Below are 26177 nucleotides of genomic sequence, written 5' to 3'. Positions count from 1 at the left end.
TGAATATAAATAGCCTGGAGTTCTCCAACATCCCTACTCTGTCTTTCTTAATGACTGTATATATTGCTGCAATATGATTTTATTAATCAGGTGATGTTTTGAAGTCATCAGAGAGAATGTGGGTCTGAGAGACAGACATTTCCATCTATTTCAAAATGATCTTAAACATGTAGAAAGACCTGTTGGTTATAAATTGATTATTTTAGCCTTCCTTTACAGATGGACAAGTTATTGATGTAAATACATGGCAGCCATAAATATCAGTCAGAGTATCTGAAGTCAATCCTAGTATTCTTGGGAAACATTCTGCCTTGGGAAGTAAAATGCTGAAACTAATGGACTCTTAAAAGGATTTTGTTTTTGCTTCATTTTGTTTTCGGTTCTTTCAATGTAATTTCCCGTAATTTTCACATAATTTGTAGGCAAAAATCCCAAGAGCCGTAAATGGTCCTGTGAACATAGCATTTCACACCAATGACATTTTCATGGTTTTTTTGTTAGGTTAAAAAATGCTAAGATGAAATATTGTTCATAAATCTGTAGTTTGTAAGTAGATTTTTACTCCTTTGAGAAAGCTGATGGCTATGCAACTATAAAGCTCTTATATTTGATAAGCATTAAAGCAAATATTCACTTAAAGTCACACTCCAAATATTATGCATATCCACATGCACTGATTTATGCATTTAACGAAAGTTCATCTTGACAGAGACATGTGTATATCCTTTAAACATCTTGGAACTTATTCTGCACTACTAGGAAGGCACTTTTTTGTTTCCTTCAACAATGGAAGACTTTGCTTAAATGAGGAGACTAGTACATATACATTTGGTTTGACTGGACTGCAATATAAATGTTCTGCTTACCCTATTGATAATCAATGTGATTGTTCTGTATAAGAGGTTTCTTGATACATGGTGTATTTTAAATTGTGTAAGCTTCATAAAGAGACTTGTTGAAATAGGTTGCTGTATATGAATTTAAAATTTGTAGCAAGCTGAATGAAACTTGTATTGTCATTGAAATTATTTATACCAACTCAAGATATATAGCATTTCTTGTGGCCAAAAAAAGAAAACCTATTTTAGTTACAGTATGTAAGATAAAAATGTTTCATGTGGCCAGGCACAGTGACTTGCACCTATAATCTCAGAATTTTGGGAGGCCAAAGCAGGAAGATCACTTGGGTCCAGGAGTTCAAGACCAACCTGGACAACACAGAGTGTTTCTGTCTCTACAGGAAAAATAAATAAATAAATAAAACTAGCCAGGCATGTTGGCACACACCTGTGGTCTCAGCTACTTGAAAGGTTGAGGTGAGAGGATCACTTAAGCCAGGAGGTTGAGGCTGCAGTGAGCCATGATGACAGCACTGCACTCCAGCCTGGGTGACAGAGTAAGACCCTGTCTCAAAATAAATAAATACATAAAATGCTGTTTTATGAAATTATAGAGCTGTAAATTTCCAAAGACCTTAGAGATTATAATGTCAGTACAGATAAGTAAACTGAGGGCTGGAGGTGTAAAGTGACTCTTCCAAGGTTGTATCTCAGGATGGTGGCATTGCTTCAACTTCACTCAAATGTTCTGAATCTCAGTCCAGCATCCTTTCAATCCTACTGTGTGCTCACACCTAGGCAGAAGGAAAGAAATAAAAGACCAAAAGAAAGAAAAAGACTGAAGAAAAGGAAGGTGCAATATTCTATGTATTGGTCTTCAGTGTGATGGTGTGAAACTAATTGGTCTTTCAGTATAGAGGTCTCAGGGCTTGGCCTGTGTTCCTGGTTTCCCCCATCATGTCTGCTAAGAAACCAAGTTGTGCTTATGCTTATTCTTAGCTCCCAAAGAAAACTGTTGATCTTCTCAAATACAGTGTTCTACTTAACTAGAATTGTAGCCAAAAGGTTTAAGCATGGGAAATAGCCTCTCAACAGTGTTCACACTGTTTCAGTGGAAAGTTATAGCTTTAAGAACCTGATCCTGAAGAAACAATCATTCTCTGGAAAGTACATCATTTTTTCTATTACTAATAATGTGTATGATAACTCATAGGAATCTATGAAATATTCTTAGTTTTGGCAACTGATGTAATAAATTCTTGGACTTTATCTACCTTTTAAATTATAGCTAATTAAGTGATTAAGAGGTCTGTTTCTAAAGGAAAACAGGGAAAGTTGCTGCATTATTCTCTGGGTTTGGTTTTTGCAATGTGTATTATCTTTTATGTTAATATGACAGTCCCAAAAGATGGTTGCAAATTTCAGGTTCCATCTCTAATTCTTAGCCTAGAAAAGTGAAAACATTTGACTGAAATCAGATTCTGTTCCAATGCCCTTGCAAAGGAGGAAGCCTCACATTATCCATTTTTTCCAGGAATTTTATTGTTGATTAACAGCTGATGGGGAAGAATTTATAGTTGAGAGTAATTTTAAAAAGTTAATCACTTGCCAGTGGGCTTAGTAAAGAAAGGAAAATATAGTAGCAGAATCTGTAGCTTAATTTTTATTTTGTTTTGTTTTATTTCCAAGGGTCTCATTACTATTTGTATAATGTGTGTTACTGGGAAAACCCTAATGAGCTTTGGCTAAAATACAGGTAGTGACCAAAACTGCTCATTCTCCCAGTCTGACTACCCACCTATTCTATGGCCTACTATGTCTATCCAAAAGTTTATAATTTATTTTTATATCATATGAATTCCTTATCCTGTGTTGCCCAGCAGTCTTTATGCTGCCTGAGATTATTACCAGAAATGATAGACATTCCAGCAAATATTTTCTAATGGCACTATCCCTCATCTAGAGTATTCAGCCAAGGGAGTAGAAGGTTAGTCAAACTCATTAAATATAAATCTGTAGTTTTCACTACACTCTATGAATTGTTATCAACATGGAAGTAAGCTCAAAAAAGAAATGTTGCGTCCTCTTGCCTGATTGTGACTAGGTGTCTTCGTTTGGGTAGGCTACATTACTGTAGTAAATGATCTCAAGTTGTTGACTGGCTCAACCACAGTATACGTTTGTTTTTTGTTTACGTGGTTGTCAAAGCTAGATATTTCTGGAGAACAGATTGCCTTTTTTTTTTTTTCCCAAAAATAAAGCCGCCTCTTTCCATTTTGTGACTTTATCATCTTTGGGGACTTAGGAATTTGTCTGTATTTGGTCTGTAAAGGTAAAATGAGTACTGGTTCTTAAAAAGCTTGGCCTGGAAGTGGCAAATGTTCCTTTCACTCACATTTCTTAGGAGGAATCTAGTTGCAAGGGATGCTGAGAAATAGTCTCTGGATGTTACCAAAAACAACCCTGTACCATGGGAGGAAGAAGGGATTTAGGTTGACAAAAAGGTTTCTCTCCCACACCAGGTAACCTTTTCACTTATTTCCTAATGAGCCTGTTAAGTGAAGTTTCATCTTTGGGTCTTCAGATGGATTGATATTAATACGGATTTACTATCTCTCATTAATGTTAATTTTAAATGACAATGTTTCTACATATTTTCTAGAAAAAGCTAGTGCAATTTTTATTGAGACTTATGTGTTATTGTTGCCTTACATAAAAGCTAACACAGAAATCCTTAATTCTAATTAAATAGAAAGACTAGTTTGAAATCAATACACCTACTTCTGGCAAAGAAACCACATAGATACATCATCCTAGATGTTACCTGTATGATTATAGGTATATCTGTTTGCTATTGCTGCTGTATCAAATTACCATAAACTTGCTGTCTTAAAACAACACAAATATATTAGCTCATAGGTCTGAAGATCAGAAGTGCAAAATGGGTTGGCAGGGCTGTGTTCCTTCTGGATGCTTGAGAGAAGAATCTGTTTGCTTGTCTTTTCCAGCTTCTAAAAGCTGTCTGTATTCCTTGGCTCATGACCCCCTTTCTCCACCGTCAAATCTTTTGTTCCCTTCTGCTTCTGTCATCCCATCTTCTCTTACTCTGAACCTCCATCCTCTCTCTTATAAGAACTCTATGAAGCTGAACATGATGGCTTGCACCTATAATCTTAGCACTGTGGGAGGCCAAGGTAAGAGGATCACTTGAGCCTAGGAGTCAGAGACGAAGCTGGACAACATAATGAGACCTCATCTCTACAAAAATTTTCTTAAAAATGTTGAAACTAGCTAGGTGCAGTGATGTGCCTGTCAACCTAGCTACTTGAAAGGTTGAAGCAGGAGACTCAGTTGAGGCTATGAGTTCAAGGTTACAGTAGCTATGATTGCACCACTGCACTTGAGCCTGGGCAACAAACTGAGACCCTATCTCTAAAAAAAAAAAACAAAAACAAAACACCTTGTGTGCCAACTGAGACAACCCAGGGTAGTCTTCTCTCCCCAAGTTCCTTAACTTAATCACATCTGCACATTCTCTTTTGACATATAATATTCACAGAGTAACATAAAAATCTTGTGATCTGGGAATTGGAACATGGACATCTTTGGGGGAGACTATTATTCAGCTTTCCACAATAGGTAAATGATGTACAGACGTTTTGTCAGAGAAAAGAGATGCAACAGTGAAATGGATTTTTGGTTGCTTTTCAGAAAACAATTTGCTAATCAGACTGTGCAGTGCAGTGCAGTGACAAAATATTGATGCCAGAAGGAACTGTATAGGTTATTTAATCCAGCACTCACATTTCCTGGTTGAGGAATCCAGGGCCTCTAAAAATTGATAGATATTTGCCCAGAGGTTATTCACATAATCACAGGCAGAGCTTTGCAACCTTCTGGGAATTTTAAGATAAAGGAGGAGAGAAGGTGCCATGTTCTTTTCTTAGAACTCCATTTAAGACTTTTTTTTTAAGTAATACTAATATTCTAGAATACAAAATATTCCCAAGTCAAATTCTGATAGCAAGGAAATGTTTTAGTGAATCATGGACCTCAGACCTTAATACTGTATATAAAAGAAATACTTCTCTCTATTGTTCTGCAAAGCACTCTTGTTTAAATAGACTGTCAATGAGATGGGCTCCATATTTGAGAGAAAATGTTTTGAGGCTCATCCCTTGACAAATACTTTGTTTGGCTAGTCGGGAGTGGATTGTAAAAGTGCTAGAAATTCTCTGATCTCATTCTTAGCCCTTTGTTTCCTACCCTCTCCCCCTGGCCTGTGCTAACCCAGTATTGTAGCCACTCATCCCTTGTGCCTATTGAGCAGTTAATACCTGGCTATAATCCAAATTGAGATATTCTGGGAGTGTAAAATATACACCACATTTCAAAGACTCAATACAGAAAAAAAGAATGTAAAATATCTCATTCGTTGTGTTTATTGGTTACATATTGAAATGATAACTTTTTTAAATTTTGTAAAATAGAAATAGAATCTTACTAGGTTGCCCAGGCTGGTCTCAAACACCTGGGCTCAAGTGATCCTCCCACTTTGACCTTTCAAAGTGCTGGGATTACAGATGTGAGCTACCATGCCTGGCCTGAAATGGTAACATTTTGGATTTATGGGGCAAACAAAATATATCATTAAAGTTAATGTTATCTCTTTTCTTCCTACACATTTTAATGAGGTTACTAGAAGTTTTAAGGTATATATGTGGCTTTTATAGACTTCTATTGGACAGTGCTATTCTATACTTCTATACTTTTCCCCAGCTCTGATGACGGCCCGATTTGAGGCACATTACTACTCCCTTATCCTATCAGAATCAGATTTCTTAGAACTAGCACAATAAAAATAGAATATTTCTTATTTGTATTCACAAGCTAGTAAGCTCATCGTATCTTGATGAGTAATACTTATTGTAACGTCATAAAACCTTGATAATTCTGGAGAAAATGCAATTAGTAATATCCAAATGAAAGAATGTTTTAAAAGAAATGCACTTTTTTTTGCTCCTGGGAATGTATTTTAACATAAGCTGCTTAATAAAACAGGCCACACAGAGTAATTGAAAGAGCATAGTCTTGAGGACCCAAACAGATTCAACATTGAATCCAAGCTCTTATCTTAGCTGAAAAGGTTTAGAAAAGTTAACTACTTTCTCTAAAACCATCTATAAAATGAAACTAATCACATCTATCTAATAGTGGTTTCATAAGTATTAAACGAGATAGTGTGAAGTTTCTGGCATATATGGAATTATCTGGGGAACAGACTGAGTTGTATGGAGGTGAGGAGGAGATGGAAAGGAAGCAGAACTGGGTAGAGAGGAAGGGACGGTGATGCAGTCTCAACAAAGGCCTTGCTGAGCTCTGAAACTTGAGGTGGGTAGAAAGAGCTAGAGAGGCATGGACTCATCCTCAGATGCAGGTCCTCTCTCCCATGATCTTGGGCCAGGCAGTTTCTACATCTCAGGGCAATTCTCAGAGACAGCTGCCAGGTGAGGCTAGATGTGCCTTTCATTCCTGAAGGGGCATCTGGGCAGCTCAGCACAGAATCTACCCAGGAATGTTCACTCCCCCAGCTCCTACTACCAGTTTGCATTCCAAAGAGGAGGGTACTGTTATAGTCACATGAAGTTATCCCTGTTTTTTTAATCCATTTGACTTGTTTCATACTCTTTCTTGGTTACAAACAGTATTTTTGAACTCGTCTCTTCAGAGTTTCTATAATAGTTTTTCTAGAGTGTAGTCTTTGGAAAAGAACTGTGAGGTGAAAAAGTAGACAAATTCAACTTCACAGGATAATGCCAAATTATTTTCCAGTGTGTGTTTATACCCAGGAAGAGCAAAACAGTTGAGATTGGTGTCCTCAAGAAGTTTGATGATGATGATTATGTTCTATTTTACATATTTAGAGGAATGTTTAAGGGTGTTCTTTATTATTTCTAATATATTGTATAAATATTGTATGTATTGTTTTTTATGTGTCAGTTATTACATAATAAAAATGCCCCTTAAGGGGGAATATATAAAAGTTATCCATAGTTCTATGTAATCCTTCAGGGGTCTTCTAACATACATGGAAGAAGTCTAATAGTTTGTTTCTAAAGTATTTGATATACTGCATAGCTTGGTTTATGACATATGACAGAAGGCATGAAAGATGCCGTTATCTTTTTACCTCATGCATGCACTTTCTGGTTTGCAAGGCTCATTTAAGGCTGACAGGTTTCAATGACTGTTGTGTCTGCAGTTTTCTCTAAGAGATTAAGATTTAATTTAGATTGTCAGCCTTCACCTAGCCAGCCCAAGTAGCAGTCTCAATATTACTATAATATTGGCTCTCATCAGGCCTTTGTTATTGCTGTTCTTTGTATGGAAGCTTTCTCCCTTTGCTAGGGATCTTTAGAAATCTAGAAGACTAAGGATCCCTAGTAGAGGGCGAAGAGGTAATTGTACCCCTAGAGAATTTGGGAATTGCACAGCCTAACTCTGGTCTCTTTTTGTCTTAGAGTCTCTTTTCTCCTTTCCATTTATTGCTTCCTTCTTAAATAAAAATGTGTTAGATTTTTTTTTATATCTCAGAGTTAGTATTTTTATGCTATAATTTTTCTCCATACCCTTGGCCAGTTCCAAGGATCTCTTGAATCAGTACTACCATATGAAAATAGCTTCATATTTTTTCATTTTTATTTTTTTAAGTAGAGACAGGGTTTTGCCGTGTTGCCCAGGCTGGTCTTGAACTCTGGAGCTCAAGTGATCCACCTGCGTTGCCCTCCCAAAGTGCTAAGATTACACATGTGAACCACTGCACCCAGCCTATCAGAATAATTTTAATTTATTATTTAAGAAGTGAAAGAAGCTTCCATCTAGAGAATGTTCTGCTCCATCTAGAGAAGAAACTTCACTTTTAACTTAGTTAATTTGAGTTTTGTGGAATGTTTTCTCCAGAGTCTTAGGGATCACCATGGTGGTAGCAGATGAGGAGAGTTGGCTGGCAGGTTAGGGCTCAGATGGGAGTGGTGGGCAGGTATTTAAGGGAACAGAAATTTTTATTGATGATGATTTACGGTTTGGTGGCTCAGGCTTAAGTAGGTACCAGTGTCTTCTTAATCTTTGTCACTGAAACCAAACACTGGCTGGAGGTGCTCTAGTTAGCTTATTGTTTCATGACAGTTGGACAGGACTATTTTCAGATCCCAAATTCACAGATCTTTCCTACCATTCAGGGTCTGCTGTTACTACCCATTATCACAAATATGCTACTTATATATCAGATGCCATGCTAAATGCTTCATCTCTGTTTGCTCTCCACTATCTAAGTCATTTGTAATGGCCAGGATTCCTGGCTCCAAAAACGTGGAAACTGACCTTTGATAACTTCAGAGGAAAAAGGAATCTATTGAAAGGTCATTAGATAGTTCACAAACTGGGGGAAGAGGCTGCTTTGGGGAGCACAGTAGAAAAATAGACTTGAACCAAGGAGGCTGACTACAGAGGAAAGAGCTGCATTGTTTCCATGGGAAAAGTGTGGGGCTAGTACCCTGCACTTGCCACCACAACTGCAACAGCGGGGGAGGGGCTCTGTCACTGACTCTTGAGTCTTTATGCCACTTCTTTGAGAGCATCCAATGGCCAGGCTTAGGTCACATGGCATATACCTTTGTTGCCAGCTTACAGGGACAGGGAATATCTGAAGATTTCCACTAAAGCAGGATGTTTGGTAAGTAGCCTAAAATCAACAAATGTTTAATACAGTAGATCTCCCCCTGTTTTTAAGTGAAATACAGAGAATTCAAATAACTTAATGTCACTGACAGTAAATGATGAAGCCAAAATATGAACACAGGTCTAGTTGGATCATAGCCATTGCACTTTGCTGCCACCTTAAGAGCTGTTGATCTTGTAGAAACCACGATTTGCGGCTTGGCCACATTGAAATTTGGATGAGACAGAGTATTAAACAGCAAAACAGTTGGATTTGTTTTGTTGTATTTAAGATCGTATGTGTCAAGCTGATTTGGCTCATAGAATCCCTCTTCATTGAGGAGTAGCAGCAAGATAACCAGCAGTTGGGGGACATGTGTTTAAAATAGCCCTGTCTCCACCAAATTTTGTAATGTTCTGCTCCATTTGAGAAGCTCATCATCTAATACCATGTTGTATATAGCCTGGCCTTTACATATTTCAGAATCAGTTTCAGATTTTTCAAAACCCTTCAGAAATTTATTTGAGGTTGAGCTAGTACCAGTCCACACTCCCACCTGGACATCCTATCCCTGGTGGTGAATTTCTGCAGCCCCAGAGCTTAGCTTTGGCATTAAAATTTGAATTTTAATTGTTCCCCAACTATCTGTATTCCATCCTTAATTCCAGGGAGACCTTACCAATTGAGGAGTTAAAATAACATGTATATAATATAGAAAGTTTGGTTTACTGTCCTTTTGAGAATAAAGGCCAAAGATACACTTGGATATAGAAAATGTGCCCAAAGTAACAATTCTTGCAGCTAGCAAACATCATTTACTGGGAAGGAAAAAAATGAATAATCCCCTCAAAATTCCAAACACGTTCTGTTACTACTTTTTAAAGTCCCTTTGATAGCTTTTCATCATCCTTAAAAACGCCTCTCATCATTCTTCATAAATATATTTCACAGCTCCTTCTACCTATGGTCTCACTGATTTTCTTTTGGTTGCCCCTGCATGCCTTTTACCCCTCTGTCACAGGGCCTTTGCACAGACCACCATCCCTTCTTTTTTTCCTGTTCATTCTTTAGGCCCTATCTCATTTCCTAATGTCCTCAGGGAAGCCTTCCCAGACTTCCTTAAGGCCAGGCCTATTCCGAATGCTGTTAAAGACTTCCAGAGTGCAGTACCTTGTGATTCTCTTCCATTGTATTACTGTTTTATTTACATTTGTTTGGTGGATTATTTGATTATTAATTATTGATGAAATAATGTCTGTCTCAATGTCAGCTAAGTACCAATAGCATAGGAACTGGTCTTGGAGTCCTAAAAAGTATGTGACAGCTCCCTGTCCTTGACATGGCAGAAGTGAGGTATGCATCCTTCCGTTCACAGTGCTATTCTTTTCCATGCAGTAACTTGACTACAAAGCAAGTGAATCTTTCAGAGAATGATCAGGAGCAGGAATCTCTCTGGTTTTGCTTCATATTTTATTATCCATGCTTGTCATAGTGAGTGAGGGAAATTAAAGTGTTGAACAGAATTTAACCAGATGTTTTGTCTTTTGCACCATAGCAGTTACTCTTACGTTGTACCAAATGGTCATCATTTTTTGGTGAAACTAAATATGGCTTGACATTATTAAGGACTGATAGAAATTCATGAATGACCCAGACTACCAAGCAAACTAATCAAAGAAATGAAAAATGAAATGGTGATTTTAGAGGACTTTAGAAAAATGAAAATGAGACAGCAAAATGTGGCTCTCTGTCTCTGTTCAAATAATCTTTTTTGAAAAAAATGCAAGTAGGGTCATGTACTTTGATTGGCATTGTTTTTTACTTGGAGAATAACTTGTGTTTGATGTGAAGCACAAGGGCAGGGATCTCTGATAGTGGTATTCCCTCCTAGCTTCAATGACTGGCATGTATTAGGCACTTGGGGAATATTTGTTGAGTTGACGCTAGATGTTAGAAAGAGCTGATTATGGACGGGCTTATTGGATTAGCTTTTGGAACAGAGTATTTTCTCAGCACTCGCCCTCTTGTATACAATTATTGGTTTACTCATCTTGATGAACAGCCTTTGGGGCTGTGAAATAGCATTTCTGTATTTGCATTTTGTATTTATTTTAGGCTAGAATTAAGAGTACCTTCTTATAGCACAGAATGAAGAGATTATAATACCTCAGGTATATAGGGTAGGTTTTTCTGCTCTCCAGAAGGCTCTGTAGCTTCACGATTCTGTGTTTCTTTTCCGTATAATAGTTGGAAAGGTCTGAGCTGACTGTGGCGTCGTCAGCTACACAGAGTTAAGTGTATGAACACACAGAGGCTGTCTTTGCTCTGCATTGTCCCTACTTCTAAATAGCAAATCTAATGCATGACTCTGGCCTAAAACATCTTACATGGCTGATCTTGTTAATGAGGGGAAAAAGTGATGTTTTTTTCAAGTTTAAAACTGTTTCACTTATACGGGTGTTCCCCCCACCTTAAGAATGTTATTTAATTTGAAATGTAAGAAGGTACTATTTAAAGATTTTTCCCCATCCTGTTGCTTTGTATGGTTGAGGAACAGATGGAACCAAAAGCATGTGATGCTCCAGGAAGATTGAAGCATGCTGGAGCGAGGTGATGTGTCCTTATAGGTTGTACAAATCAGGATTTTTTTTTACTTCTAACCTCCAGTTCTTATAGTGATTGTTCATTAAGGCTGATTTAGTTTACATCCTAGTGATGCCCTACAGACTAAGGAAATCCATAGCTCCCACTGCTAGAGGAAATTTTTCAGTTTTGTATCCAGTTGATATGGGTAAAGGCAAGCCTTACTGGACCTTTGTGAAAAGGAGCAGGGGAAATAAAGGGGAGGGTGTATGAAACTGGCCCAGCAGGCTAGGGTCGAAGGATAAGGGACCAGAGAATGAGGAAAAGGTAGCCTGGCACTGTAGGCGAAGTGTTAATTCTGGGAGAAATGGTCTGAGTCCCATTTAGGAATGCGGTGGTGTGTCCATCAAGGTGGTGGGTTAGTGAGTGACACATGGCAACAGGGTTCTGGTGCAGACTCAGATGTTGAGCGGTGGAGCTGCATAGGCCTCATGTGGCTAGAGCATCTGGGGGATCTGAATCTCATCCTGGGGTATAGCGTGTTAGAAGAACCTAGGCTGCCACCATCTGCGGGGGTTCAAAATAGATCGCTAGACTAGAAAAATATCAGCAGGGAATGCCTGGAAGAAGACAGGAAAGATAAAGCAGTATGTTTTTATCTAATGTATCTGTTTTTCCTTGTGATCATTTATGTGTTTATGGATTCTTAAAAACAGTAGTAGCTATCATTCTCTGGAAAATTCATTTGCTTTGTAGTCGTGTTACTGCATGGAAAAAAAAATAGCACTCAGAGAACAGAAAGATGTGTACCTCCCTCCTGCCATGTCAAGGACAGGGAGCTGTCACATTCTTTCCAGGACTCCAAGACGAGTTCCTACGCTATTGGTATAGTTGATTTTTTTCATGTCTCCTTTTCATAGTTCTTATGAGTGGCCGGCCTCCATTTCACCTCTCGAGTCAGTTGCCCAGCCTTGAACTTTCCATTTCAAGATAACTCTTCAAGCCTTAATGTAATCTGAAAAAAAATTCATCTCTCAGCTTTGGAGCCCCCATCCCTCTGTCTCTACATGGGAGGTTTTTCTTTCCGTCTTCCCCCTTCTTTCTTGCCTATTAAATTCCCTGCCGCTTAAAACCACACACACACACACATACACACACACACACACAAAGATGTGTGTTCATGGAATATTTAGCTTTCAAGAAATAAATGGCATAGGAGGAAAAAAAGAAAAAACCTCTGTGTTGGTAATTAAGAAGCCTGGGCACAAGTCTCAGTTTTGTCACTGAATAGTTATGAGCTCCTGGACAAGTCACTTTGCTTCTGTGACTTGAAGAATACAGAGATTGAAGATGATTATTTCTGAGGTCTCTTCCAGCTCTAATAATAAGTCCAAAGGAATGATCCAGAAAGAATTAATCATTAGGATCTTTACAACAGCAGCACTAGCCTCTTGAATATGTTGGGCCACGTGACAAACATGGACAGAAAGTCTTGGCGAGCCCCTGCCCTCTCCCAAATCAGCCCTCTGTCACTTTACTCTGTTTCACTACAAGCAAATAATAATCTGAGGAAACTAGGGACCGCCATGAGAGCCTTTTGAATTAACTGAATGTTACAACTGCCATTCTGTTGTGAAAATAAGCTGAAGCTGAGTTCCTCTTCACACCTCAGGCCTCTCTTCCCTCACCAGCCCTTCTTGGTATCCTGCTAATTGTACCTCTAGACAATTGGTATATTTAATCCATTTCCACTTTAGCTTCTCTCCAGAGTTCATAGCTCAGTCTTCAGCTTTTCCTACTAATGATTCTGTGATAATCTTCTTAGTAAAGAGGGAAGCATCTACTTGGGTGTTGCTTGATACTCTCCTGTCAATCTCACTTGGGATCTGAAAGCCTTTCAGTTCATTGATACTCTGAAGATATTCATCATTATAATCATGGCAACAGAATTTCTTGTTTCCTCTACCTCTCACCCCCGACTGAATGTGAGCTGCTCAAAGTTATGGGTCTGATGGTATCAGTGTTGTGTATCCCCAGCACCTGGTACCTAGTAGACACACCAAAAAAGTACATTGAGTTATTTCTCTGGTACTCTGTTGAGAGGTTGAGAGAGTTTGTCTGATGACCATTAACTAGGCCACCTGTTAGAAGCCTTTTAGGGCTTATCTACCAAATGGCGTCCTTAGAGAAAGCATCAGAAGGTGAAGTGCCAGTTTCCAGCCTTCCTCTTAATTAGTTTGCTTCATTAAATTTTTCCTGCAATTTTGATTTGTTATGGAAGTCACCTTCACTTTCTGCTAAAGCTTTTATGGAAAGTTATTTCGTACCTTTAAACAGCTGCTTCTCTCCAAGAAGCCTGCTTTTATTTTATGTATGGCAAGCCAGCCGGACTGTCTCAGTGACATGTCTATAAACAGTCAAGGCCTCAGAGCCAGATGGGGCAGGACAGGGTCATCCAATATGTCTTTGAAGTGATTATTTCATATTGAATCTAGTTGTGAACCCCACATGTACCTAATACCATGATTGTGGGCATTGAGAAATAATGTAGGAGGAAGAAAGTAAGACTTCTTCAGAAAACAATTGGAAAACCTTATTGTAACGTTAAGATGTGATACATTGCAGGCATATTGTTCACTGCATCATTATTTATTGTAGCAAAAGACTGCGGACTAAATGTCCAATAATAAGACCCTGATAAATATTCCACCTATTGGAATACTATGATGCTATTAACAAGAGTAACATGGCTTTGTGTGTGACAATGTAACATGATCTTGATAAGGGATAAAAGAGCAAGAAATAGCAAGAAGGCCAGGCCCAGTGGCTCACACCCATAATCCCAACACTTTGGGAGGCTGAGGCAGAAGAATCACTTGAGCCCACGAATTTGAGACTGGCCTGAGCAGCATAGCAAGACTCTATTTCTACCAAAAAAAAAAAAAAAATGGTCTGACATGGTGGTGCCAGGTCCATGCCCGTAGTCCTAACTACTCAGGAAGCCGAGGTGCAAGGATCACCTGAGTCCAGGATCTTTGCTCATAGCTGCAGTGAGCTATGATGGCATCACTATATTCCAGCCTGAGTGACAGAACAGGACCCTGTCTCTAAAATTAAAATAAAAATAGCAAAAATAGGCCAGGCATGATGGCTCAAGCCTGTAATCTCAGCACTTTGGGAGGCCAAGGAGGGTGGATCACCTGAGGTCAGGAGTTCAAGACCAGCCTGGCCAACATGACTTAATCCTATCTCTACTAAAAAACATAAAAATTAGCCAGGCATGGTGATGGGCACCTGTAATCCCAGGTACTCAGGAGGCTGAGGCAGGGAGAATTGCTTGAACCTAGGAGGTGGAGGTTGCAGTGAGCCAAGATCATGCCACTGCACTCCAGCCTGGGTGGTGGAGTGAGACTCTAACTAAAAAAATAAAAAATAAAAAAATAGCAAAAATATATGTCATGCTTCCATTCATAATCCATGAGAAGAAAATAGATGGGTGAGCATGCACACACACACACACACACAGGCATGTGGATAGATTATCATCATCTCTGGAAGGATGCATAGGAAACTGGGATCAGTTCTTGTTTCTGGGCAGAGGGACTGGGCAGGAAAGTGGTATGGGAAGGAAACAAATTTCACTGCATGCTTTTTTGTATAGCTGGGGGAAAAGTTCATTCTATATTTACTGTATTTATTTCTTAGAAAAATTAAAATCTGCTAAATTTTCTTTTTTTTTAAACAAGGTCTCATTCTGTCACCAAGGCTCGAATACAGTAGTCTGATCACAGCTCACTTCAACCTGAACCTCCTGGGCTCAGATGATTTCACCCCAGCCTCTTGAGTAGTGAGGACTATAGGCACTCACCATCTTGCCAGGCTATTTTTTGTATTATTTGTAGAGATGGGTTTTTCACTGTGTTGCCCAGCCTGGTCTTGAACTCTTGGACTCATGTGATCTGCCTGCCTTGGCCTCCCAAAGTGCTGGGATTACAGGCCTGGGCCACCACATCACGTAGCTCATGCCTGTAATGCCAGCATTTTGGGAGGCCGAGGCAGGCGGATCATGAAATCAGGGGTCGAGACCAGCCTGACTAACATGGTGAAACCCTGTCTCTACTAAAAATACAAAAGTTAGCCAGGTGTGGTAGAGTGTGCCTATAGTCCCAGCTACTTGGGAGGCTGAGGCAGGAGAATTGCTTGAACCTGGGAGGTGGAGATGGCATTGAGCCAAGGTTGCACCACTGCCCTCTAGCCTGGGTGGCAGAGCGAGACTCTGTCTCCAAAAAGCAAGTTGTATGACATGAAAGCCGATGGAAAACTTCTTTATTTGAAAGGTGGTCATTGAGCTCCTGCTCTTTACCAGGTGCTGTTGCGGGCTCTGAGATGCAGATAATTTCAAACAGCTACAAGTACCCTAAAGTCACAGAAGTGGAGGTTTTGGTGGAGAATGAATGATTAGGGGTGAAGCAGGGCTGTTGTGTAAGGAAGGATGGTCACAGAAGGTCCCTTTGAAAAAAGACACTGAGTGGACTTCTGAATGGTAAGAAGCCAGCTAAGTAGGGAATCAGGATGGCGCAACAGAGTTCCAGGCAGAAGGACGGCAGATGGAGGGTCATTCGGGAAAGCTTCAGAAAGGAGGCAAGCTTGCGTTCCATGCATGGGCTGAGTGGAAGCTAAAGTCCCACACAGTCACCTGGAGCGAAGAGTCAGGCCTGCCTGACAGTTAGGAGGAGTGAGAAGTGGTAAGGATGAAGTTTATATCAGTAGGATGAGGCATAAGCCCCAAGGGCCCCTGGATGCTGGAGTCTGGCCAACTTTTTCAGGTACCTCTTGAGACACACTCAGATATGTTGCAGGAGTCATCTGCTGTGAAGCCTGAGACTGCTAGTGGCATTCTAGGGGTTCTCTTCACTCTGTCCACATACAAATATGTGTTCTGGAACAGAGAATGAATGGCAGGAGCAGAAGACAGCTTTCTACCCCTGACTTGCAGAGAGGCTCATTACAGGTTTTAGAAGGACTGGGCAATGAAGACAGCTGTAGTGTGAGGGAGGCAGTGTGGCTCCTTGTATACTTCATGTGAGAATGTGAATGCATGCTCTGTGATTGTGTCCTAAACCGACTTTCCTCATCTGTAAAGTGGTGATTGCACTATTAGCTCCACCCACTTCACAGAATTGTCAAGTTGAGAATCAAAACGAGAGAACAAGTGGCTTCTGTTAAGTATTAGGTGTTAAACAGGTTGTTGACAGTGGTTATTAGTGGGGACACTACAGGATTAACATCAGTTGAGCAGTCTTTGAGTAAACACAGTGTCCTGCTAAACCTCCCAGAAGTGATGTGTATCAGATTCCATTTCTGTACATCCTAGTATGCGGTTTTAGTTGTTTTTTTTTTTTTTAATCTAACTTTTGGTGGACCCAAGAAAATAAAGTTCATCAGGAGATATTTTGTAATTCATCATTATGATGACTAGCAAATATCCAAAGGACATGTTTCTTTTAAGCCAGTGCTGTCTTTATCCCCACACCGAGGCAGGCTCTCATGTCTTTTACACAGGACTTTTTGAATTTTTGTCTTGATTATGCTGTTAGTTTCTTACTTTGTTCCACCTCAGGCTTACTTTTGTTAACTGAAGATCTTCACCCACAGAATAATCATCTGCTTAATTTAGAACTGTGTTTATTCCAAATGATCAATTTTATTTTACTGCTACAGCACACCACTTTATGTCTTTGGAACTTGCTTTGTAAATACTAACTTTACAGAATTTTTCTTAATTCTAAGAAAGTTATTTACTAGCTTCAGTTTCCTAAGAAGAGAGGAAAATGTACCTCAAAGGACAGTAGGGCTCCAAGATCTTCCAAAACCTATAATATATTATTATTTTAGATGATAAAATTTTGCCAATATTAATATCTTTGTCTTCCTTATAGCACAGTAGAAGTACCAACTACTTGCTGGGCGCAGTGGCTCATGCGTAATCCTAGCACTTTGGGAGGCCAAGGGGGGGCGGATCACCTGAGGTCAGGAGTTCAAGACCAGCCTGGCCAACATGGTGAAACCCTATGTAGACAAAATACAAAAAATTAGCCAAACATGATGGCAGGTACTTTTAATCCCAGCTACTCAGGAGGCTGAGATGAGAGAATCGCTTGAACCTGGGAGGCGGAGGTTGCAGTGAGCCAAGATTGCGCCATTGCATTCCAGCCTGGGTGACAGAACACCACCATCTCAAAAAAAAAAAAAAAAAAAAAGGTACCAAGTGCTTTAGAAATAGGAGATGGAACGTAAATAAAATCTAAAGGAGTTGGGGAGAAAGCCCCTGTTATGAGGATACAACAGAAACCAAGGCTCAAACGTCACCCTTTCCTGGGCCTGTTGACAGTAGAGGGAAGCAATTAACTTAAAACATAACTTTAGTCATTATGATTTAATAATTACTTTAAAACATTTTTTTAAATTACCTCAAATAATGCTCAGGAATATCAGTACATTGCAAAATTTGAACAATACATTGTAAAAAAAAATGTGTATAAATGTTTGAGTTATAAAGGAAAAGTTTAGATCTGAGGGGTGGGATGGATTGAGGCTGACCTTTTTTTCCAGATTGGTCTTTATGAAATGTGTTTAAGTTTTGTTATTTATACTAACACAAAAGCCTCCTTTAACTGGAGAAGATGCTAATGTGGTGGCTGAGCCTCTACCTCTGGGATGCCAGATAAGTGAGGCATTGCAATCTTGAGTCTCATGCTCAAAACTCGCTTACTATATCAGGACCTAAAATGGTCTTGTTTTCTAGTAATCTCCAGTTTGTGATTCGTACTCAGAGACTTGCTCATTGCTATGTTGAGTGAGAGAACATTTATGGCTTTTGAAAAAGGTGCTTGCTCCTTCTTGTCCGGAGTTAGCTTTATTGGTCTCACTCCGAGCCATCTTGAAAGTTAACATGTGCTAACCCCCCAGTCATTTTCTCAGTCTCCTACAGAGGTAACAGAACATCTTTATTCTGGATTTGCCATACGGTGACATGATTTCTGTTTAAATATCTGGCTGTCGTAGTCTAAGGTCATAAGGCACATTTAAACCTTCAGAATGGCAACACCATTTGAATTGCTGTCAAACAGTATGTGGCCTGAAACAGGAAAGAAAGGAAAATTATTGATCATTGACATGTCTTTGTGTCTCGCACTGTTTCACTAGCCTGTAATTAATTGAGCCTTTTGACGTCCATCCATGGTTTTTTTTTCCTCCTTTTGGAAATTCAGCTCCGTTCCCACCCCACATAGTGCCTTGCAGATTACTTGAGACTTTTATTTGTGGTATCTCTATTTTGTTGTTGACGTTAATGAGCTTACTGCACAATATCACAAGAGAAATAGTGTTGCCATTTGGAATGTTAATGAATTGCTTGCCTGGCCAATTGCCATTTGTTCCAGTGTGTGAATATGGTTGGGTGTGTGTGTGTGTGTGTGTGTGTGTGTGTGTGTGTGTGGAAAAGAGAGACGAGTAGCAGGGGTGGATTGCATTTTTTTCCTCTTTGCAGCCAGTGACGTGAGCTGTGCCTGGAACAATCAGAGTCGCTGCAAACAGGGTAGTTGAAGATGCTGGGGGAAGCAGCCTGGTGCTTCTTAAGCTAACGCGGATCACAGCGCTCAGGAGCTGCTCAGGCACAACCCCGCAGAGTTTCTCCAGCGTGAGAGCCTTGGAACGGTTGGAAAGTGCCTTTTTATTTCTCCAAACCCCTTCCTTAGTTGACCTTCGAAAATGATTGGTGTGAATAGTGTTCAGAGTGCCAGCAAGGTACGGGTGAGGACCTCAGGTTCCGTGAAATACTCCCGGGAGGATTCTATCCGGCGGCAGTCTCACAGGTCAAAGTCCATGAAAATTTCCAACTCCTCAGAGTTTTCTGCTAAGGAGAACAAGGTAAAGATATACCACTTCAATCTTATTGACAGCTGTGTGGCAAGGCAACAGAACTGGATAGTCTTTGGCAGTGTCTAATGTGTAGCGATCGACTGAGAAAGTAACGAGGAGTATAAAATGGCTCTAAGAGAATCAGGTGCGATCAGGTGAAAGGGACGGGACCTGGACTCCAGATACAGAGTGGCGTGGGTCAGTTTTGTAAAGAGCCAGATTGTGGAGGAGATGGGTGAAAGCAGTGGTCAAAATGAGATGACTGTGGGAAACTGTTGTTTGGCACATAGATCTTTTTCTGGTCTCAGAAGGTTGCTTTGACAAATGATTTTTCAGAGGAGGGTATTTTTAGAACATCAGGAATATAGAGATATTGTATCTCTATATTCATAATTGTATATGATTTTATCTTTCAGTTGGTTCCTTTTGCCTTTCCTCTTCTGATCTCCCCCAACCCCCAATCTGTGGAGCTGATATACAAGTCTGACCTGGTCCTATTATACTACATTCATGTCAGGTTTAGAGTTGTTAGCCCCAGGTATATTTAATGAAGAGAAATTTCTTCTTTCATGTTTCTTACACATATATGTGCTGATGCTATGCTGCCATTAAACCACTCGTGGTTTTGCAGCTGTCTTGAAGATAATATAATCTTTGTTCGTGTGAAATGTGAAGGGAGTGATTACGTAGTGAAGTGGGCATTTACTACATGCAACATATTCTTGAGATTCTTCCCACCACCATCTGTGTGAGCAGGGTACTCAGAAACACTCCCACTCCACAGGTTTAAAAATGGAATAATAGAATCATAGGATCACAGAACTCTAGGGCTGGAGATGGAGATGATAATAACGGAGATTCATGTGTTAGATAATGTGCAGAAAGAGCCTCAGGAGGTGGATCTCAGTGTCATTTCAGCCTTCTCGGGGTTATATCCAGACCCACTGAGAGTGACATCAGGCTTTCTCCCTCAAACCATTCCCCACTGCCCTCCTCCCCTGTTACCTCCTTGTCCCCCATGTGACATAACATTATTGAGAGACTTTGGCAATAACAGTTTCCCTTCAAAATATGGCAGGGGACAGGTGGCAAAATACCTTAGTGTGACTTTAAGAAATATGTTGACTTCCTCTTCACCCCCTTACATTATGACATAGTAGAGTCTGACCCCATCCTTCATTAGCGAATTGTCTGGTTCCAATAAGTTTTCCAATGTGGCTTTTTCCTCCTCACTGTTTTTTAAAAGGCATTATCTTTAGAGAGAAATGTGTCTTCAAAGCCCTTTAATGTGACCTGTATAGGGATGTGTTGACTTCTACTGAAAATGTTAGGAGACTGCCTGTGGTGTGATGACTATGGTCTCCTGCTGAAATAGACCTGAATGGTTTATTATATTCTTAAGTAAATAAATGTGAGCTTGTATGTAATTGTCAACATGGCTGTAAAATTGGCTTCTATAAAGAACACTGAGAGATCTCTGGATTTTGTTTTGTATGTTTTAATTTGGATTATCCCCATAGTATACAATCAGAGGCTATGGGAAATTAAGACCTCATCCTCCATAACTCTGTTGTAATCCTACTACCGGTCCTTATGATAATTTAAGCATTGTTACATTAGTGGGTTTACCCATAATTATGGTTGTATAGTGTAATATTGGAATCTAGCATAAAAGATTATCTACTATCCTCTGTGTTTGTCACACAGTACAGGTACTCTTGTATGATATGTATCTGTGCAAGAGAAGGCCAAGCACTTTTTAAAAAATATTCCAAATACTGCAGGAGTTAACAGTATAAAAGACCACTAGTAGAACTGTTGTCAGTAGGCCATCACATGGTATCTTGGAGATAATAGTTTTTAAGAGATCATTAGTATTTTTTTAAGGCATATGTGGTCTCTAAGTTCCAGGATATGTAATCAATGATATATCCAAGTTCCCAATATCTCACAAGAGATTTTTTAAATTATCTAGTTGCTTAAAATTGAACACCACAGCTAAGAGAAAATCATTAGAACAGGAAGTTAGATCAGAGTGGCCCTAATCATTCACTAGCCATTTATGTTCCCTAAATGAAATAAACTGAATAATATGATAGGCTTGTACCCTAAATTAATGAACATAATTATACTATAATAGACATGTGTAAAATGTTGATTTAAGTGTCACTTCTCCCATTTTTATCCACAGTTATACATTTTACTCCAATTTTAATCAGAATTTTCATTCATCTTACTTAGTAGTATTTTTTAGCCCTTAAATCAATGTTTCTTCTTTTTTTTTTAAACAGAGACAGTGTCTCACTCTGTTGCCCAGGTTGGTCTCAAACTCCTGGGCTCAACCAGTCCTTCCACCTCTGCCTTTCAAAATGCTGGGATTACAGTCATGAGCTACTGCACGAGCTAGTGTTTCTTCTTGCTAATCATGTAAACAGCATTTTTGATTATCTGACTTTTTTATCCAAAATTCAGGATCTCTAATCTGATGATTAGAAGTTCCCCCTTGCCACCTCATTCCACCCCCTCACCTTGTCTTCCCAACCTGTAAAAAATAAGATACCATTAACTCATGGTTTGCTCCTGGGATTTAATATTATCTTTCTAGAACTCTGGCTCTTTCTAGAATAGGTGTAATAATTGCTTCTCCTTGTCAGAGTTGGAATTACATGTTTTGGATTCTTTGAAACTTTTATCTTTGATATTTCTAGCTTGTTTTCTTGGCCATTAAATACATAATGGTTTATTCAAATATTGATTATCTGTGTTCCACACTTGTTCTCTGATTTATTCCTTTTTTTTAAATTCATTTGAAAAAAGTGTTAAAGGATTGTTGAAAGAACTAGAAGTTTTGCCTTTGATTTTAGTGAAATATCTTTAATGCTTTTCTTGATCTAATTATTTCAAATTAAGAAAATTGAATTTTCCAATCCTTTGTGACTCATATTGACATCGTCTGAAGAATATTATTTAGCCTGACAAAATTCAGCCTATGGATGTTATTTTTTTTAACTCTATTCTCTGTATATACTTTTTTTCTTTATTCTGTGTTTAAATCTTATTTCCTCTAAAGAGAATGTGACTTTGACTTTTTCCAGATAGTAATGTTCGTATCAAACTCTGAAACAGGTAATATGGGCAGGATGCAAATATGAATATGTTTTGGAAGTGTACGTGTGTGTTTTGTGGAGACCAGCATTCATTATTACAATGTATTAATTAAGTATGACTGGGTTCAACTGCTCATTGGGTGTCTGGTATTGGAAGAGTTACCAGCAAGGCTTCTGGCCATGAGGGGGCAGTGCAGACCTTCCTGCTGTCAGATCCAGCTGGTTGCTCTGCCTTGGTCAGAGTAATATTTTAGAATCAATTAGATTCTAATTGATTTCTAATTTAGAAACAGTTTCTTAAAAGTAGAATACAACCAGCCCCGGGTATCCAGGTACCCACAGGATTTCAAAACTCGCAGATATGGAGGGCCAGCTGTACTCCAGAATTTGGGATGTGAAATATTAGAAAATGTTGATTTAAGCCTCACTTCTTCCAGACATTTCCACGGTCCTCCTCTGAGCCTAAGTATTTGTCAAATATAAACTATTTTGGTATTGATTAATTTTTAAGGTTTAAAACATAAATCTGTAAAATTTCATGTTGATAATATCACTTTTTTCTTCCCCATCTCTTGCCAAACTGATACCATTTAAATAAAGGGGAGTCACAACCTCTTTTTGTTTCTTCATGTTGTTGTAGGTGAATATCGCATGAGTGGATAAATATAACATGGGTGGCGGAATCCTCAAGGCATTTTTTGAGCAATAAACATGATGCTAGAGATTAGATCAAGAATTCTCTAGTTAATAATGTTGATTCAAGTGAACTGTTTAAAGCTATTATTCAATAATATAGCAAATAAATCCATTTCTGTGGCAGCAAAATTTCAGGAACTTCCAGTAAACTACTGGTACTTTAGGTGGTGCGTAGTGAAACATGGGCCTGTTGGTTTCTCGGTCAGGATGCTGCATCCTGATGGTCTACCCTGGTTTTGCTTTCTAAGTAGCAGTGTGCACCTAGGCAAGTCACTTCACCTCCCCAAAACTCATCCCTAAAATGCAGGGGTTTGATAAAATTATACCTTTGTTCTGAGCAATGTTAATTTTAAAAATCTTGCAGAGATTGGTGGGGTCATTTCCTCTGTGAAAGAAACCTTAGAGACTGAGCTAGATTAACAAGAGTTTTCTGTGTCTTCTGAATAAACCTCTTCCTATATTAGGAGATGTTAACCATAAACGTATTAAAGGAAAATGGAAGTCCTTTGCTCCAAAACTCTGCTAAGTGCCTAATCCATTGCTTTTTAAGAACCTGTTGCCATAATATTGAAAGGCACCCTCAAGTCTAGTCTCTTCATTCTTCATAGGCTTTGCTTGCTGTTTCCTTCGCATTGTTAGATAAATGCTAATCATTGCTCCCTCTGTGAGTTAAAGCTGTACACAAAGAAACCTGAAGAAATCATTACAATGGTCCTTTACAACCTCAAGTTTTGGTGGTAGGCTTACAAATTGTTGTCATTTCTTCCTAGATCACTTTTGTTCTTTAGACTAAAGCTATAGCCTGGGAAGGATATTCTGCTCAAAGGACATTTATATCTGCCTATTTCAAAATGGAGAAAATTCTTAGTCATAATTTGAAAATTTTCCTGCAAATGTCTCTATATATTTTTGTTACTCTTAAGTTGGGGGAGAACATTTTTCACCTCATAAATTCATCCTTTAGCTGAATAGACTTTGTTAAAAGAAAACCTTAAGCACATATAATTTTCAAGTTCATTTGAGCATTCAGGAATGCATAAATCAGGGTTGTACCAGACCACAAGGGGCTGGCACTCTGATGAGAGATGCAAGAGGGAAAACTTTTACTTAGTATTTGAAGAAGCAAGACAAACAGTTTAGATGGCTAGAAGTTAGTTGACAGAATGATATGCAGAGAAAAAGAAAACAATTGTTTTAAAAGAAGTTGGTGGTTTCTGATTAGTATATTTTCCAGTTTCCATTTACTGTTTACATTGGGCTTTGATTTGTTCATGTAAAAATTTAAAATGCCAAAGCTACCTGAGTCTAATGAGCTCCCAAGTAGAGTTTTTTTTTAAACAACTTAAATGATTAGATCAAAATATCAACATCCTCCTGCATTAGTTCTGATCCTGGCATATGAAAGAATTAGGGAGGAGGTGTTTTTGACAAAGTAAATCTGAAAGTGCAAAGATAAAAACAATTTTATCTCCAGAAGTCTATTTTACTTTTTTGGCTCTCCTGTCTTTACACTGTACTACTTCTTGTGTTCCAAGAAGTTAAACTTTTCCTCCAGGTGTAATTCTGCCAGACTAACAATTCTGATGTTTTAATGTGATCCTTAGCCAAAGGAGCTCTTAAAAGGGAGGTAGTTCTACAGATTATCATTATCCATATCATTTTTATTATCGATAGCTGTTTATTCCCCTTAAGTTGATGACTGGAGTCAGACTTGACCCATAATAAAAACTTTCACTACCTGCACAATAGTGCTGTGTCTCCCAGGCTGGAGTATAGTGGCATGACCCGGGCTCAATGCAACCTCCGCCTCCTGGGTTCAAGCAATTCTCATGCACCATCACACCCAGCTTTTTTTTTTTTTTTTTTTTAATTATTTTTAATAGAGATAGGGTTTTGCCATGTTGGCCAGGCTGGTCTTGAATTCCTGGCCTCGTGTGATCTGACCTCCTCTGCTTCCAAAAGCGCTGGAACTATAAGCATGAGCCACTGCGCTGCCCTTTTATTTTTGTTAGGAAAGCTAGCAACGTGACACTGGTTTTTGTTACTTGTTTGAGCTACCCACCACACACCAACTCTTAATTTCCCTCCTTCCCCCAGTTCCTTTGTGTCTGTGAATTTCTCAGATCCTGCTGCTACTTTCATGTAAATTAATGTCTTTTTTAAGGATGTTGAAATCATTATTTAGAAGTAAATATTGAACAAACTGTGCTCCTGATAGAGTGATATTTCTTGACCCTTGAATATAATTAAAAGCAGATCTTCACCGTCACTATTTACCCATTTTCACTTGAGTAAAGAAAGTGTAGGTGATTTGTTTGGTTTGGCTGTCTCTGTTACCGATCACAGGCTCTTTCGCTTCCCATGTAATGGAAATTAACACGGAGCCAAGCAGATTTCCCAGACAAGGTTTTTAAATCGGGGCTTGTGGTCAAGCTCAAGGGAGACAGTGGAGGTGAGGCACGGGATCCTCTGACTGACTCTGCAGGGGGCAGCAGAGGGGAAGCTGGTAGGGATTGTTTTTTTTAGGCAAAGCACAGGAAATATCATCTGGGCCAAAGTATACAGGCTGGGCCAGACAAAGCACAAAAGAGGGCTAGGGTATGCAGGTCAGCATATCTAGTTGTAATAGTTATCTTGAGTGATGGGCTACTTGGTCTGGCCAGCAGCAACAAGGCTATAAATCAACTGTTCGTCATTTGCTATACAGGGTAAGACACTCCACAATTCTGGTTTCATGTTAAATCTCCTAAGGCCAGTTTCTAGAATTCTCTAAGTAAAAGATGTGTTTACACATTATGAGAGCACAATGGCTGTTTTCTTTGGGTGAATAAATCCTCAGGGTTAGCAATGAGGTATAGGTGTGGATTTTGTGAAGAAAAGAAGAAAAAAATATGTGAAGGAGAAGCTGCATGCCACTCCTCTTCTGCATCATCTCTAAGTAACTCCCAATGTCATACTGCATTCTTGCTCCGCTACGCTTATGAGTAGACTGTATTTGAACACATTCTTCTGGGGAAGGTGTACTAAAGCAGGTGTTTGAGAAATTCCATGCAATATTGGAACATTGTAGAGAAAATGCTGGTCCATGCTGTCATTCCTGGCAAGCTTAGTGTAATATCCTTTTCAGAATCCAGGAAAAAGAAAAATCTATGCAATAATGACAGGAATTGAGAGAGAAAAATTTTTATATATATATATACTTGCATTTTAAAGATAGTCACTGCTGAAGATCAGGGAGTTTCGTAGCATTATGATAACCTGTGGTTAACGATCGTGAGCGTCTGTGTGGGAATATGTATGGTGACAAGATATTCT

At 39.1% G+C, this 26177-nt stretch overlaps 1 protein-coding gene and 1 long non-coding RNA gene across 6 annotated transcripts in view; both read left to right on the top strand.

Moving 5' to 3' along the window:
- Positions 1-26177, top strand: part of PSD3 (pleckstrin and Sec7 domain containing 3) — a 526477-nt gene that overhangs the window by 362494 nt on the left and 137806 nt on the right. The gene's annotated exons all lie outside the window — the stretch shown is intronic.
- LOC116558177 lies at positions 15005-26039 on the top strand. Its single transcript, XR_004271893.1, has 2 exons — positions 15005-15047; positions 24752-26039. It is a non-coding gene; the product is annotated as an uncharacterized LOC116558177 (long non-coding RNA).

Source organism: Sapajus apella, unplaced genomic scaffold (genome assembly GCF_009761245.1).
Source record: "Sapajus apella isolate SASKATOON/1434 unplaced genomic scaffold, GSC_monkey_1.0 scaffold21, whole genome shotgun sequence".
In the NCBI taxonomy this organism is placed as follows: Eukaryota; Metazoa; Chordata; class Mammalia; order Primates; family Cebidae; genus Sapajus; species Sapajus apella.
This window is presented reverse-complemented; position numbering and strand designations above follow the sequence as displayed.